The sequence below is a fragment of the Sarcophilus harrisii genome, chromosome 1 (assembly GCF_902635505.1).
Source record: "Sarcophilus harrisii chromosome 1, mSarHar1.11, whole genome shotgun sequence".
NCBI lineage: Eukaryota > Metazoa > Chordata > Mammalia > Dasyuromorphia > Dasyuridae > Sarcophilus > Sarcophilus harrisii.
This window is the reverse complement of record NC_045426.1, coordinates 406,695,841-406,709,027: the sequence shown is the minus strand read 5'-3', so window position 1 is coordinate 406,709,027 and position 13,187 is coordinate 406,695,841. Positions and strand designations below refer to the sequence as shown.

Sequence of the window (13,187 nt, the reverse complement as noted above, 5' to 3'; positions counted from 1 at the left end):
TGAATTCTGCTGTTACCAGTAACATATTTCATGTTTATATGAAAAATGTCCTAGTTCAAGATATTAGCTTGGGTTTGTTGGGACCTAACATCAGTCCTGTGAGTCTATGGCAGTTCTGCCGAGCAGTCCATGAGAGAATTGGGCATGATGGGAAGAATGTTGGAATCCAAAGACCAGGTTTGGATCTGTGAAGCTTTAGGCAAATCCCTTAACCTCTTTTTGTGCCTTATTTTCTCATCTGGAAAATGAGGGAATAGGATTTCAGTATTTCTTGCTACCAATTTTGATCCAAAGGAGGGGGGAGTAAGACTTGAAGGGAGAAAAAAACATAAAAATATTTTTCTGGAATATAGAGAAGAGGTAGAAATGGTCTGAAGGAAAAAAGAATAGCAGTAGAAGACATTATATAGTCAGAGTTGAATTCAGCTCTTCCACACTCCAGGTTGGTTATTCTGCCATTTTACAGTTGAAGATTTAGATCCAATAGGCTAAATGTCTTGCCCATGATCACTCAGCTAGTAAGTGTTGATGGTTTAATTTGAAGTTAGCTTTCTCTCCAACTCCAAGTTTAGCGTTCTATCCACTACACCACACTGCCTGAAATAAGGGGGGAAATTGCTTAGACCCCTAGTCATAATTGCATAAAAGCCTTTGGACTAAATCTCTGTGTTAATTCAAATCTCCCTTTTGTTTTTGCTTCCACTGCAAAATGGCTCAAGAATTTGAGACACTTCCAATTGAAATTCTTGGTCTTATAGGCCTAATGAACTCTAACTAATGCTCAAGGGAGTCACCTTAATTTAATTGGACAGGGACATATTTCTTTGTTTTATGAGGACATTGAAGGAAAAATTACTGAGTAGATTAGTTTACAAAGGTTTCAGTGAAGCTGCCCTAGTTTGAAAGCTTGGTTTTTTTTTATTTGAAGCTCAATTCTTTTGTTGTTTCCTTCCCTTCCTGTTCTGTTCTCTCTACCTCATTCTGAAACTTCAATTAGGCTCTTACTATCTTTGCTGGACATGAAGAGAATAGCCAAAGTAGTGCTATTAGACCCCAACAAACTTGGTCAGCACAAGTGGCTAATATTATAAAAAACATAAAATTTAGATCTGGAAGAATGGTTAATGTTTATATTTTCTAATCAATGTACATTGTACATTGGCAGGAGCACAGATTCTGGAATCAGAAGACCTGAGTTCATATTCTGTCTTCAACAGTTATTATCTGTATGACCTTAGGAAAGTGAACTAATCCCATTGGGAGTCTGTTTTCTTCTCTATAATTGAAGGATTGAAAGGTAAAATGCCTTTGAGCAGCTCAAACTGGCTTGGTAGAACCCATGGTTAAATTTTTGGTGTGAGTAATTATATCTCAGAAATCCATAATCAGTAAAAAGTCTTGGCCTGATTTATTGTTTTGTTAAGAAAATGTTAATAATGAAATTAATCTTAATCTGTGTGTGCATTGCAGCCTAGTTATTAAACATTTACAAGTTCATTTCTTTACTGTTCTAATTTAATTCAACAGGATCACAGTAGAAGGCTCAAAGAATAAAGTTGTCACCAAACTGGAAGCTTGGTGAGAGAAGGAGAAAGAAGAAGAGGAGGAGAAGGAAAATCATAATGGTCATTTATATTGTGGCTTAAATTCTGCAAAGTATTTTATTTGAACTCAGATCCTTCAAGTCCTAATTCTGATACCTTTCTTTAAAGTACTACTGTGAATTTTTAAACTACTGCTTAAAAGTATCCAAAAGTGACAGTTTAAAAGTGACCCAAAGAACTGACAAGAGTTCAAAAAAAGATGGCCATTCTCTCAATATGTTTGCTATTAAAGAATGAGAGGTCCTTTATTAGTCCCCAGGAGAATGACTTTAAATTAAGAATTACTTTAAATCTTTAACTTTTCCATTGCAGAGCCTATCCATTATGTTCAGAAATAAATTATAATCAATCAGTATACAAGACTTTATACATATATGTATATATGAATATGAATATATGTGTATGTATATGACTATATATAATGATAAGTTTTCTTTGCAATGTATGAAAGTAAGGCTGAATTATCTTATATTTGTTCCAAAAATCTTATAGAGAATACATTTTCTCTATGTTTGCTAATAAGCTCATCAATGTGGAATTTCAAATTCAGAACACTATTCTCTTCCATTTTTCTCTGGCCTTAGGTCTAAAGCAGGTGCTAGAAAATGGCACGAGATCTACAGTAGCCTTTCAGTCTTTAAGTTTTCCATGATCTCTTCTCTTCTGAACTCAGAGTACTCAATGATATGTGTCATTTTTCAGTTTACAGAATCATAGAATTTAGAGTTGGAACCCTGGTGCTGAGGAAAGAACAAAAGATGAAGAGAAAAAGAATCCATATTCAAATCCCATTCCTGTTACTTATTAGCTGTGTAACTTTGGGCAACTCATAATGTCCTATGATCTCAATTTCCCCCTCTGTAAAATAAGGGGATTGTATTAGGGACCTCCAAGATCCCTTCCAGTTCTAAATCAATGATTCTATGACCTTAGAAACTCTTTGAGTTTCCCCACATAGACCACAAACTCTGGTCCATAAAGATTAATTGAATTGCCTAAAGGTACACATTTTTAAGTACAAATTGGAGTTGGGAATAGAATCAACATCTCCTAACTCCCAAGACTAACCAGTCTATCACACTATTACTCTCTTAACCCTAACCCTATTGCGACTTGACTTTCATATTTTTTATGCTTCATCTCTTCCTTTAGATCATAAGCCATTTGATCATAAGGACTAATTCTTATAATTTAATACCCTTTTTGTTGTTTGTTCTTCGTTCTTGAAGACAACCATGACATCAGGAAGATGATACTATGACATGCAAGTAAATTAGATTTAAGTGAGAGAGGGCAGTGCAAGGTCACCTGCCTCACTTTCCCTTCCAGAGCCATCTGGTCCTGTGGTCTGATGATTGAACATGGCTTTGGATGCAGTGGGAGACTTTGGCCTTTTTTAAGCTAAGGTCCTTAACAGGTCTCAGGTTGACTAAGGCAATAACCCATTCATGATTAAGGTTAGATGAAAAAGAAATGAAACAAAGAATGGCCATATTTACCTAGTCAATGAGAACAGGGATGCAGCCAGTAAACCCCAAGATACCTTGGGAGGGATGGTTAGCGGATCATAAACCACTTGAAGGTAAGGACTATTTCTTGTAATTTAATATCCTTTACAACTTCTAGCATAGCGCCTAGAACATTTTAGGTATTTAATAAGCATACAGTGTTCAATGATTATAATTTCTACTGGGATGATTAATACTATTTGAGACTGGCACTGATAAAATGTCAACTTCAAGGTAATTTAAGATTAGGTTTTTGTTTTTGTTTAAATTCTAAGCTTGACATTCTGGAGAGCAATTTGGAACTAAGCTCAAAAAGCTATCAAACTGTGCATACCCTTTGACCCAGCAGTGTTACTACTGGGCTTATACCCCAAAGAAATCTAAAAAAAGGGAAAGGGACCTGTATGTGCAAAAATGTTTGTGGCAGCTCTCTTTGTAGTGGCTAGAAATTGGAAACTGAATGAATGCCCATCTATTGGAGAATGGTTGGGTAAATAGTGGCATATGAATGTTATGGAATATTATTGTTCTGTAAGAAATGACCAGCAGGATGATTTCAGAAAGGCCTGGAGAGACTTACACGAACTGATGCTGTGTGAAACGAGCAGGACTAGAAGATCATTGTTTACTTCAACAACAATATTATATGATGATCAATTCTGATGGATGTGGCCCTCTTCAACAATGAGATGAACCAAATCAGTTCCAATGGACCAGTAATGAACTGAACCAGCTACACCCAGTGAAAGAACCCTGGGAGATGACAATGAACCACTACATAGAATTCCCAATCCCTCTATTTTTGATTTCCTTCACAGGTTAATTGTACATGATTTCAAAGTCTGATTTTTCTTCTGCAGCAAAATAACGGTTTGGACATATATACATATATTGTATTTAACTTATACTTTAACATATTTAACAAGTATTGGTCAACCTGCCATCTGGGGGAGGGAATGGGGGGAAGGAGAGAAAAAGTTGGAATAAAAGGATTTGCAACTGTCAATGCTGAAAAATTACCCGCGCATATATCTTGTAAATAAAAAGCTATAATAATTAAAAAAAATTCTAAGGCTGGTTTTTGCATATTTCACATGTAGTTTCTTAATTGTGGGTGGAGACAAAGGAGAGTACCTAGAACTCAAAAATCTTAAAAACAAATGTTAAAAAAATTTATCATGAATAAAGAGACAGACTGAAAGACCTGCACTCAGATCCAGATTCTGTCATACATTGTCTGTGTGGCCTTGAACAAGTCAGAATTAATCTCTTGTCAAGCAACATTCAAATATAAAATATGAGGTTAGGAACCAACTTGCTGTAATAGAGGGAGTTTCCCAGGTAAGATGTATCAGAGTTAACACCACTGGAATTAAAGGAATGTTTCCCTCCTATAAAAAAATTTTTTTTTTTTTTGAGGAAAAACACTGTGCTTTCTCTGGCACTTTACTAAGTTGCTTTAAGAGTGACCCAGAAAGCCCAGAAAGACTTACATGAACTGATGCCGAGTGAAGTGAGCAGAACCAGGAGAACATTGTACACAATAACAGCAAAATTGTGTGATAATTATGATAAATTTAGTTCTTCTCAGCAATGCAGTGATCTAGGACAATTCCAAAAAGCTCATCTTCTATTTCTTTTTTCACAACATGACTAATGTAGAAATATGTTTTACATGATTACACATATATAACCTATACCAAATTACTGTTTTAGGGAGGGGAAGGAGAAAATTTAAAACTTAAAAAACAATTTAAATGAATGTTAAAAATTGTCTTTACCTGTAATTTCAAAAAAATATTAATTAAGCTTTAAAAAGTGATCCAGAAAAAATGAACAAATAGTGCTTAAAGACTGGGTTTTCCTGGAGTATTATTCATTCATTTAAAACAGCACCCAAATACCAAACTAACATGAATAGGGAGCTGCTCCATTCTCAGGCAGGAGAGCAGTGGCATCCTGGATCTGCCCTCGCTAAATACCTGCCATGCTCATCTCAAAATTATGAGAATTAATGCTCACTTCTCAGGTCTCATGTTACTGAATTCCTTAAATGCTCATTCATTCCAGAACTGCATGCAAACTTTTCCTGATGTTGAAAACAATAATCACCAAGCAAATGCAAATGATGACCAGGTTTCCAATTGTGTAACTTGGCATTAAATGAATCCCAGGATGTATTTATTTTAGCAGTACCAGGAATTTCTGACATCATTGCTTTAAGAGATATCAGACAAGCAAAATCCTGGTTTACTTTGCTATCAAGAGTCAATATCATTTAAATGAATTGTGGCAATAAAAATTCCTCTATTATCTGCTATTAAATGCCTCACCAAATAATTATTTGGTTATAACAGGAGACATCAGAGTCTTGGACATATAATTCTTTAGGGAACTATAATCACTTAGAAATCCCAAGGATTGTTCTAGTCTTTCATTTGTTCTGTAATCTCAAACAAATGCTTTTGTCTCTCCTCCATATATGGAGTTGATGATACCTGGTCTGCTCTACTTCACAGAGATTTGAGATATTAAGGCTTTGCTACATATCACAACCACTGTTTACTTGGGCAGTTTAGCAAAAACAGTTGGGTAGTTGTGGGTCAAGTTGTCTCCCTAAAATACAATTGAGGATAATATCCCTAAACAAGATGTAAACATCAGCAGACTTTTTAAAGCAATCAGGTTTTTTGTTGTTGTTGTTTGTTTCATTTTATTGCTAAGGCAATTGGGGTTAAGTGACTTGCCCAGGATCACACAGCTAGTTAATGTCAAGTGGCAGAGATCAAATTTGAACTCAGAGCCCCTGACCCTAAAGCCAATGCTCTTTCAACTGTCACCTAGCTATCCTATCTTTTTCCTTTTCTAAAATCCTCTTCCTTTTTTGCAATTATTAGAGCAAATGAAAATGAAAGCTTGAATTTATTTTTGTGAATTTTCTTTTTTATTAAATTATTTTCAATTAAAAAAAAAAGCAAATTTTCCATTCTTTGTATTTCCCCAAATCCTGAATAAGAAAAAAAAAAAAAAAAGCTCATACAAGTAAATGATAAATCTTCACTTTTCTCCCAGGGAGCCAGTCAGCAAAATTCTCCTATTCCAATAATGACAAGAATAAAGGTCTTAAGTTAAGAAATCTTGATCTTTCCCAATAGAATTTTTTTTTAAATTTTTTGATGTCTTTTATCATTACCTCACAGCCATACCCTACCATCACTTCCAGGCTGAGCCCTCTCTTGTGACAAAGAAAAACAATATAAATAAATCATCCAAAAGTTATATCAGATAGAGTGTTGGATTTAGAATCAGAAAGACCCCTTAGGTTCCTCAACTGAAAATAAAAATAGTTATAGCATCCACTTCAAAGGCTTGTTGTGAAAAGAAAATGAGATTATATTTGCAAAGCATTTGGTTCAGAGCCTAGCACATAAAAGGTGCTTAATAAATGTTTGTTTCTACAACATGATTCATAAAGATATGTGTATTTTAAAAATCAATATGCATGTGTAACCACACACAAAAAAGAAAACAATCAAAATAATTTTTCAAATAAATGTTTGTTTCCTTATCTCTCTACATAGAAACCAAGTCTGACAAGGTATCATTATTCTATCTTAATAGTCTTTTATCCTCCTGCCATGAGGTAGGAGTATTGCATTATCTCTTCTATGAGAACTTTATTACTTCTCCCAGTAGAGTTCTTAAAAAAAAAAAAGTGAGAACTAATTAATGAATATGGTAATAGTGATTCCTCAACAACACTGTCTTATCTTTAATAAATATTTTACAATTTTAATTTTTCATGTGACAAGTATTTTTGTTAATCTGTCTCCCACAATCCCCCAGCAAAGTAAAAAAAAGAAAGAAAATGAAAATAACAACAATAAAAAAGCAAAGCCCTCAATATATAGCCACATTGTCCAGCAAAACATTTTCCCCTATTAGTCATGTCTAAAAATATATGGCTCTTCTTTCTTTTGGACTTGTAGTTAGTTCATCACTTCATTGATCAGAAGTGATTTCTCAACAATGCTGCTATTGTTATAAAAATGTTCTTCTAGCTCTGCTCATTTTACTTTCCTTTTACATGTTTTCCCTGCTTCCTCTGAAATTGTCCACTTCATCATTTCTTATGGCATAATAATATCCCATTATATTTCTATATGACAATTTATTTATCCATCCCCTAATAGGACACTCCCTTAGTTTTCCATTTTGCACTACCACAAAAAAGAGCTATTATAAATATTTTTATATCTGTAGGTCTCTTTCTTTCTTTCAAATTTGGTCTTTAGCCCAAACATTGATACAGCTTCTGAATATATATCATCCCAAACAGATATATTTTCTGCAAAGTTAAAAGTCTAGCACATTTGTTCAGCAGACATCTTCAAAAAAAAAAAGATTGCTGTCAGTTCAAGGCAAACCCAAGGGACCAAAGCATTTTCTCTTTACTATTTAGTTCAAACTCCAATCAAAATACACACTGAGATAACCAACATTGTCTGTGACAGAAATATTTTCTGACCCGGACTGCCTGGCAGGGAAATGACCTTCACTTTACAAATAAGTGAAAACAGAAACCAACAAATGCTTTTCCTCTCCTAGGTCTAGAATAAGCAAAAGGGACAAATAATGTAATAGATAGTCAATACTGGCAGAAATCTATTAATTCTTTTGCAGTTTAATTTGCAATTAATTTGCAGTTAAAATTATACCACCAATTCTACATCAATTGAAAAAGAGAAACTTTCTCTCTTCAACAATGAGAGGATCCAAATCAGTTCCAATTGATCTGTAATGAACAGAACCAGCTACACCCAGAGAAAGAACACTGGAAAATGACCACAACATAACATTTCCACTCTTTCTGTTACTGCTTGCTAGCATTTTGATTTTTTTCTTCTCAGGTTATTTTTACTTTCTTTCTAAATCCAATCTTTCCTGTACAACAAGATAATTGTATAAATATGTCTACATATATTGTATTTAACATATGCTTTAACATATTTAACATGTATTGGACTATTGCCATCTAGGAGAGAGGGTGGGGGGAAGGAAGGGAAAAGTTGGAATAGAAGGTTTTGCAAGGTCAGTGTTGAAAAATTACCCATGCATATGCTTTGTATATAAAAAACTATAATAAAAAATAAAATTAAAAAAAAGAGAAAGCCTTGATCAATTATTCTTTTTATTTTCTCAGAAATATAGAAAAAAGTTTAACTTCCAACATTAACAGTTTATCCATCACTTTGTTAAATGTAGACAATCAGTCAAATAATAAACCAAGCCCTGGTGGGTAGCATTTGCTAATTCGAAGAGTATAAATGCTCACACTAAAATATAATAATTGGGGCAGTTAGGTGGTGCAGTAAATCGAGCTTTACAAATGTCTTATTTTACCTCCCCAATAATCATAGAAGGTAAGCACTTTTATCATCCCCATTTTACAGATTAGGAAACTGTAAAAGGTTAGGTCACCTAGCTAGTCAATGTCTGAGATAGGATCTGAACTCAGTTTTTCCTGACTTCAGTTCCAGCACTCCAGCTCTTAAATCACCTCACATTGGAACAAGAAAGGAACTTAGAGATCATACACAACAACCTATTTTAATTTTAAAGCTAATGAAATAAAAATTCAGAGAGCTTATACTGATTCCTAAATAATTCTCTTCCAGCCCTGGCATGGCATGATAATATTATTCTATGATTTTAAGAAAATCTTTACTGTTTAAGAATGACATATTAAGAAGGAACTATTTTCAAGTATTAGATGCAAGTGAAAGTTTGTGAGGTAAAAATCTCTTGAGGTTACTCTGCTTCCAGATGGAACTATTCCAGTTATTAAACTGCCCAAAGAGTTATTAAAATGCCCATGCCCTTTGACCCAGCAATACCATTGCTAGATCTATTTCCAAAGATTTCCAAAGGAAAAGAACTTATATATTTGAAAATATTTATAGCATCGCTCTTGTGGCAGCAAAGAACAGGAAATTGCAGGAAAACCATTGAGAAATGGCTGAACAAGTTCTAGTATATAATTGTAATGAAATACTACTGTGCTATAAGAAATGATGAGCTTGATGATCTTGGGAAAACATGGATAGATGTGCATGAAATAATGAAGAGCAAAATGTGAACAGAACCAGGAGAATGTTGCATACAATAACAGCAATATGATTTTAAGAACTTTGAACAAATAAGTCATTTTATAATTGATATAAAATACCATATACTATCTGTATCCAGGGAAAAACTGATAAAAGTATGAATATGATATCTGTGGAAATATGTATAGTGGAATTGCACATGTGTAACATACATTGGATGACTTGCTGAATGAAGGAGGGGAGAAAGAAAGGAAAAAATAATAAGCTATAATTTTTTTAAAAGAAGTATGAATAGAATATTTATATGTATACATATATGTATATATTTGTCTAATGGTAACCATCTGAGGAGGGTACAGGAAAAGGAAGAAAAAAAGAGGAAAAAGAAATTTACATGACAACTTTACTATATATTCTAAAAGAATAGTGAGTTGTATATAATAAATTTACAGTTTCATGTGCAATCATCTTTTTTAATTATATTATGGAAATGCTTATTTTATTTCATAGATTAAAAGTGAAATAAAAAAAAATTTTAATGTCTAAGGAATATACAGTAACAACTGTATCAACTCTGATGATCAGCTGTGATGGATGTAGCTCTTTTCAACAATGAGGGGATTCCAGCCAATACCAATAGACATGTGATGGAAATAGCCATCTGCATGCAGAAAGAAGACTATGGGGACTGACTCTAGAAGACAACATAGTATTTTCACCTTTTTTGATGTTTGCTTGTTTTTTTTCTCTTTTTTCTTTTTGATCTGATTTTTCTTACGCAGCATAATTGTGGAAATTTGTATAAAAGAATTGAACACGTTTAACATATATTAGAATATTTGCTATCTAGGAAAAGGGATAGGGGGAATGGAGGGAGAAAAATTTTGAACATAAGGTTTTGCAAGAATGAATGTTGAAAACTATCTTTGTATATGTTTTGAGAATAAAAAACTATTATTTAAAAAAAAATAAAAAGATCTAAGAAATTCTTTTATGTCAGGTTAAGAGTAATGCAGAAAAGATCCAATATGACATTCCACCCTTCAACTTGTTCTCAAAGTAATAAATTTGGCCAACAGTAAATTTGAAAGCAATGGAAATATTTCCACTTCAATGAAAATAATCTGATACTGCATTTTCCCTGATAAATCTCAGTCACTGAGATACTGTCATGGTTTCATAGCTTACTTATATTTGTAATGTAGATACAAACAGGAAGTATTTTGATATAAAGAAAAGTACAGCAAGCTAGGGAACAGGAGAACCAGGTTCTGATTTTAGCTTAGCTCTCAGGTAGTTTTTTTCACCATAAAGGAAAAGATTTCATCTTTCTGAACCCCTTTCTTCATAGCAACATTGACCCATCTTTACATAGGGTTTCCAAGTTAACAAAGCACTTTTCCCATGTGATGTGAAGTGAGGGAGAGAGGCTTGATTCAATACCCTTAAACTTAGGTGATAAAAATCATGGAAATTAAGGGTTGTATAATAGTGATAATGCTGTATTAATATTTTAAAGGGCAAAGAGGCCTCTATCATTTGTTATTCATAAATTGAAGTGTAAAACAGTTCTTCTTGATGTAATTAAAAGGACAGGTAGCCAAGGAATGGTGAAAGATTGACCCTGACCCCACTGGCTTTTAAAAAATTAAATCTGTCAGCCTCTGGGGAGAATCAAGCTTCTAAAACAGGAGGTGATTGGGGCAGCTAGGTAGTACAGTGGATATAGCATAGCCCTGAAGTTAGGAGGACCTAAATTCAAATCTGATCTCAGACACTTAACACTTCGTAGCTGTGTGATCCTGGGCAAGTCACTTAACCCCAATTGCCTCATAAAATAATAATTTTTTTAAAAATAAAGTAGGAGAGGATCATGGGGAAGGAGCATATTTTCTCTCCAACTTTCAACATTGCCCATGGCATTTAGTAGGAAACCTACTAGTCCAGCATTATTGTTTAGTCATTTAGAGTTGTCCGACTCTTCCTGACTCCATATAGGGTTTTTTAGGCAAAGATGTTCAAGTAGTTTCTTTCTTCAGTGAGTACTTAAATAGCACTACTATGTACCAGCCACTGTGCTAAATGCTTACAAACATTCTCTCATTGGATCTTTACAACAACCCTAGGAAGTAGAGGTCTTGTTACACTCATTCTATTGTTGGGAAAACTGAGACAAATTGACTAAATGACTTGCACAAGTTCACACAACTATTAAGTGTGTAAGGCTGAATGAATTCAGACCTTCCTGACTCTGGGTCCAGCATTCTTCCTTCCACATCACCAGTGGGAATCTTCAAATTCAGCAGAGTCAAAGAGTTTTCTGCACCAAAAATCAGTTTCAAGAAGCATGACATCTGGCAGCACAGATAGAGCCAACTCTGTATTCAAGGGAGAATTAGCCCTGGCAGTAGGAAGTGAGCTAACCAAGAGGAATAAGCCTAAGGAGCCAAACTGAGAAACCTGTCAACAGCCTAATAGGGAGCAATGTAAAGACTATGAAGGTCATTAGATCCCAGGGGCATCAGAGACATGACAAGTTGCCTGGATCACATCTACTCTTGAGGTATTGGTCTTACTAGTAGGATACTCTTAAGTTTATATCTCCGTTTCTCACTGATGCTGTCTATATTTGATAATCCTTCCTAGTTTCTAGGGAGCATGTGATATAGCTATAGTACTTAATCATTTTAGTGATTTAGTCAATCATTTGAACTAACTACATATATTGACTGAATATTAAAGATCATTATCTTTGTACGGGCTTATAAGCGGTGCTTTTAAGAATATGTACCCACAAATTAACTAAGAACCTCAGCTGAGGATAGCTGCTCCAATTCTGAGTATTTCTGCCTTTCTCTTTTTGTTCCCCATTAAATGTTGTTTCTCTTCCTGAGCAAATAATCCCATTCCGAACAATTGTCACCTTCTTTAGTTTTATTCAGTGGATGGGGATGGGGGGGAGGAGGAGAAATTTATCAGGAATCAAATCTCCTCACTTCCATAACTTGAAGGGGTAGTGATCCCCACTAAGGACTCAACCAAAAAGTATGAATATGAATTGAATGAAGATCTCCAGGAAGAGGTTGTTCCAATAGTGTTCCATAAGTGCTTAAAAACTGGCTATCCAAATTTTTTAAAAAATCAAAAAAATATCGCCTTGACACCCATTTAAATTGCATTTACATTATTTACAATTTCTCCATCACTTTCTCAATTCTAGACAATCAACAAGACAATAAACCAAACCATGATTTGTAGCATTTTATCATTTCCAAATATCAGTGGGCTCTAGCCTATGTCCAATATACTACTCACAGATTATAAAAGTTGAGCCAACCAGCAATCCTGTGATATAGATCTTATCATTGCTATTTTTCAGTTCCACAGCTAAGAGAATTAAGTTTCAGAAAGATGAACTTACCCACAAATGCTTCAAGTTTCAGACAGGATTTAAACAGATCTTCCACACTCCACGTTCAATGCTCTTCCCACAATGTAAAGCCACCTCCCAAAAGGTTGTTAGCCATTTTTCAGTCATGGATCTCACTGAGAGTCTGCTGAAACCTATGGGCCTCTTCTCAGAACAATATTTTTACATTCATAGTCCCCGCCATTTAAGAACCTCTGCCTAGATAAGTTCTAATGTCCCTTGGAATTCTAGCCTTCTGTGATTCTTGTGATTATTATTCTCCTTAAATCTAAATTCTACCCCAACTTTACAAATTTATCTCACTTTTCATAAAGAAAGCACCATACCCATGAAGCCAATTAAATGCTTTTATCATTTGCAGAGACTTTATTTGCTCAATTTATACTATTATAAACCTCATTTAAAAGTACTTATTTTGACAGTTGTAATCTTTCTGAAAAGGTAATTGCTATATACTTTGATGTTTGTTTTTAAACTAAAGTGCAAAAATTTTATGCTACTGTAACTTCTTTCTATCCTCTGTTTCCTTCAAGTT

At 34.2% G+C, this 13,187-nt stretch overlaps 1 long non-coding RNA gene across 1 annotated transcript in view; it reads right to left on the bottom strand.

Moving 5' to 3' along the window:
• Nucleotides 1-12,835, bottom strand: part of LOC116421271 — a 67,367-nt gene extending 54,532 nt beyond the window's left edge. Inside the window, exon 1 of the long non-coding RNA XR_004231575.1 lies at nucleotides 12,644-12,835. This is a non-coding gene — a long non-coding RNA (uncharacterized LOC116421271). The remainder of the gene's footprint in view (nucleotides 1-12,643) is intronic.
• Between the last annotated feature and the right edge of the window lie 352 nt (nucleotides 12,836-13,187).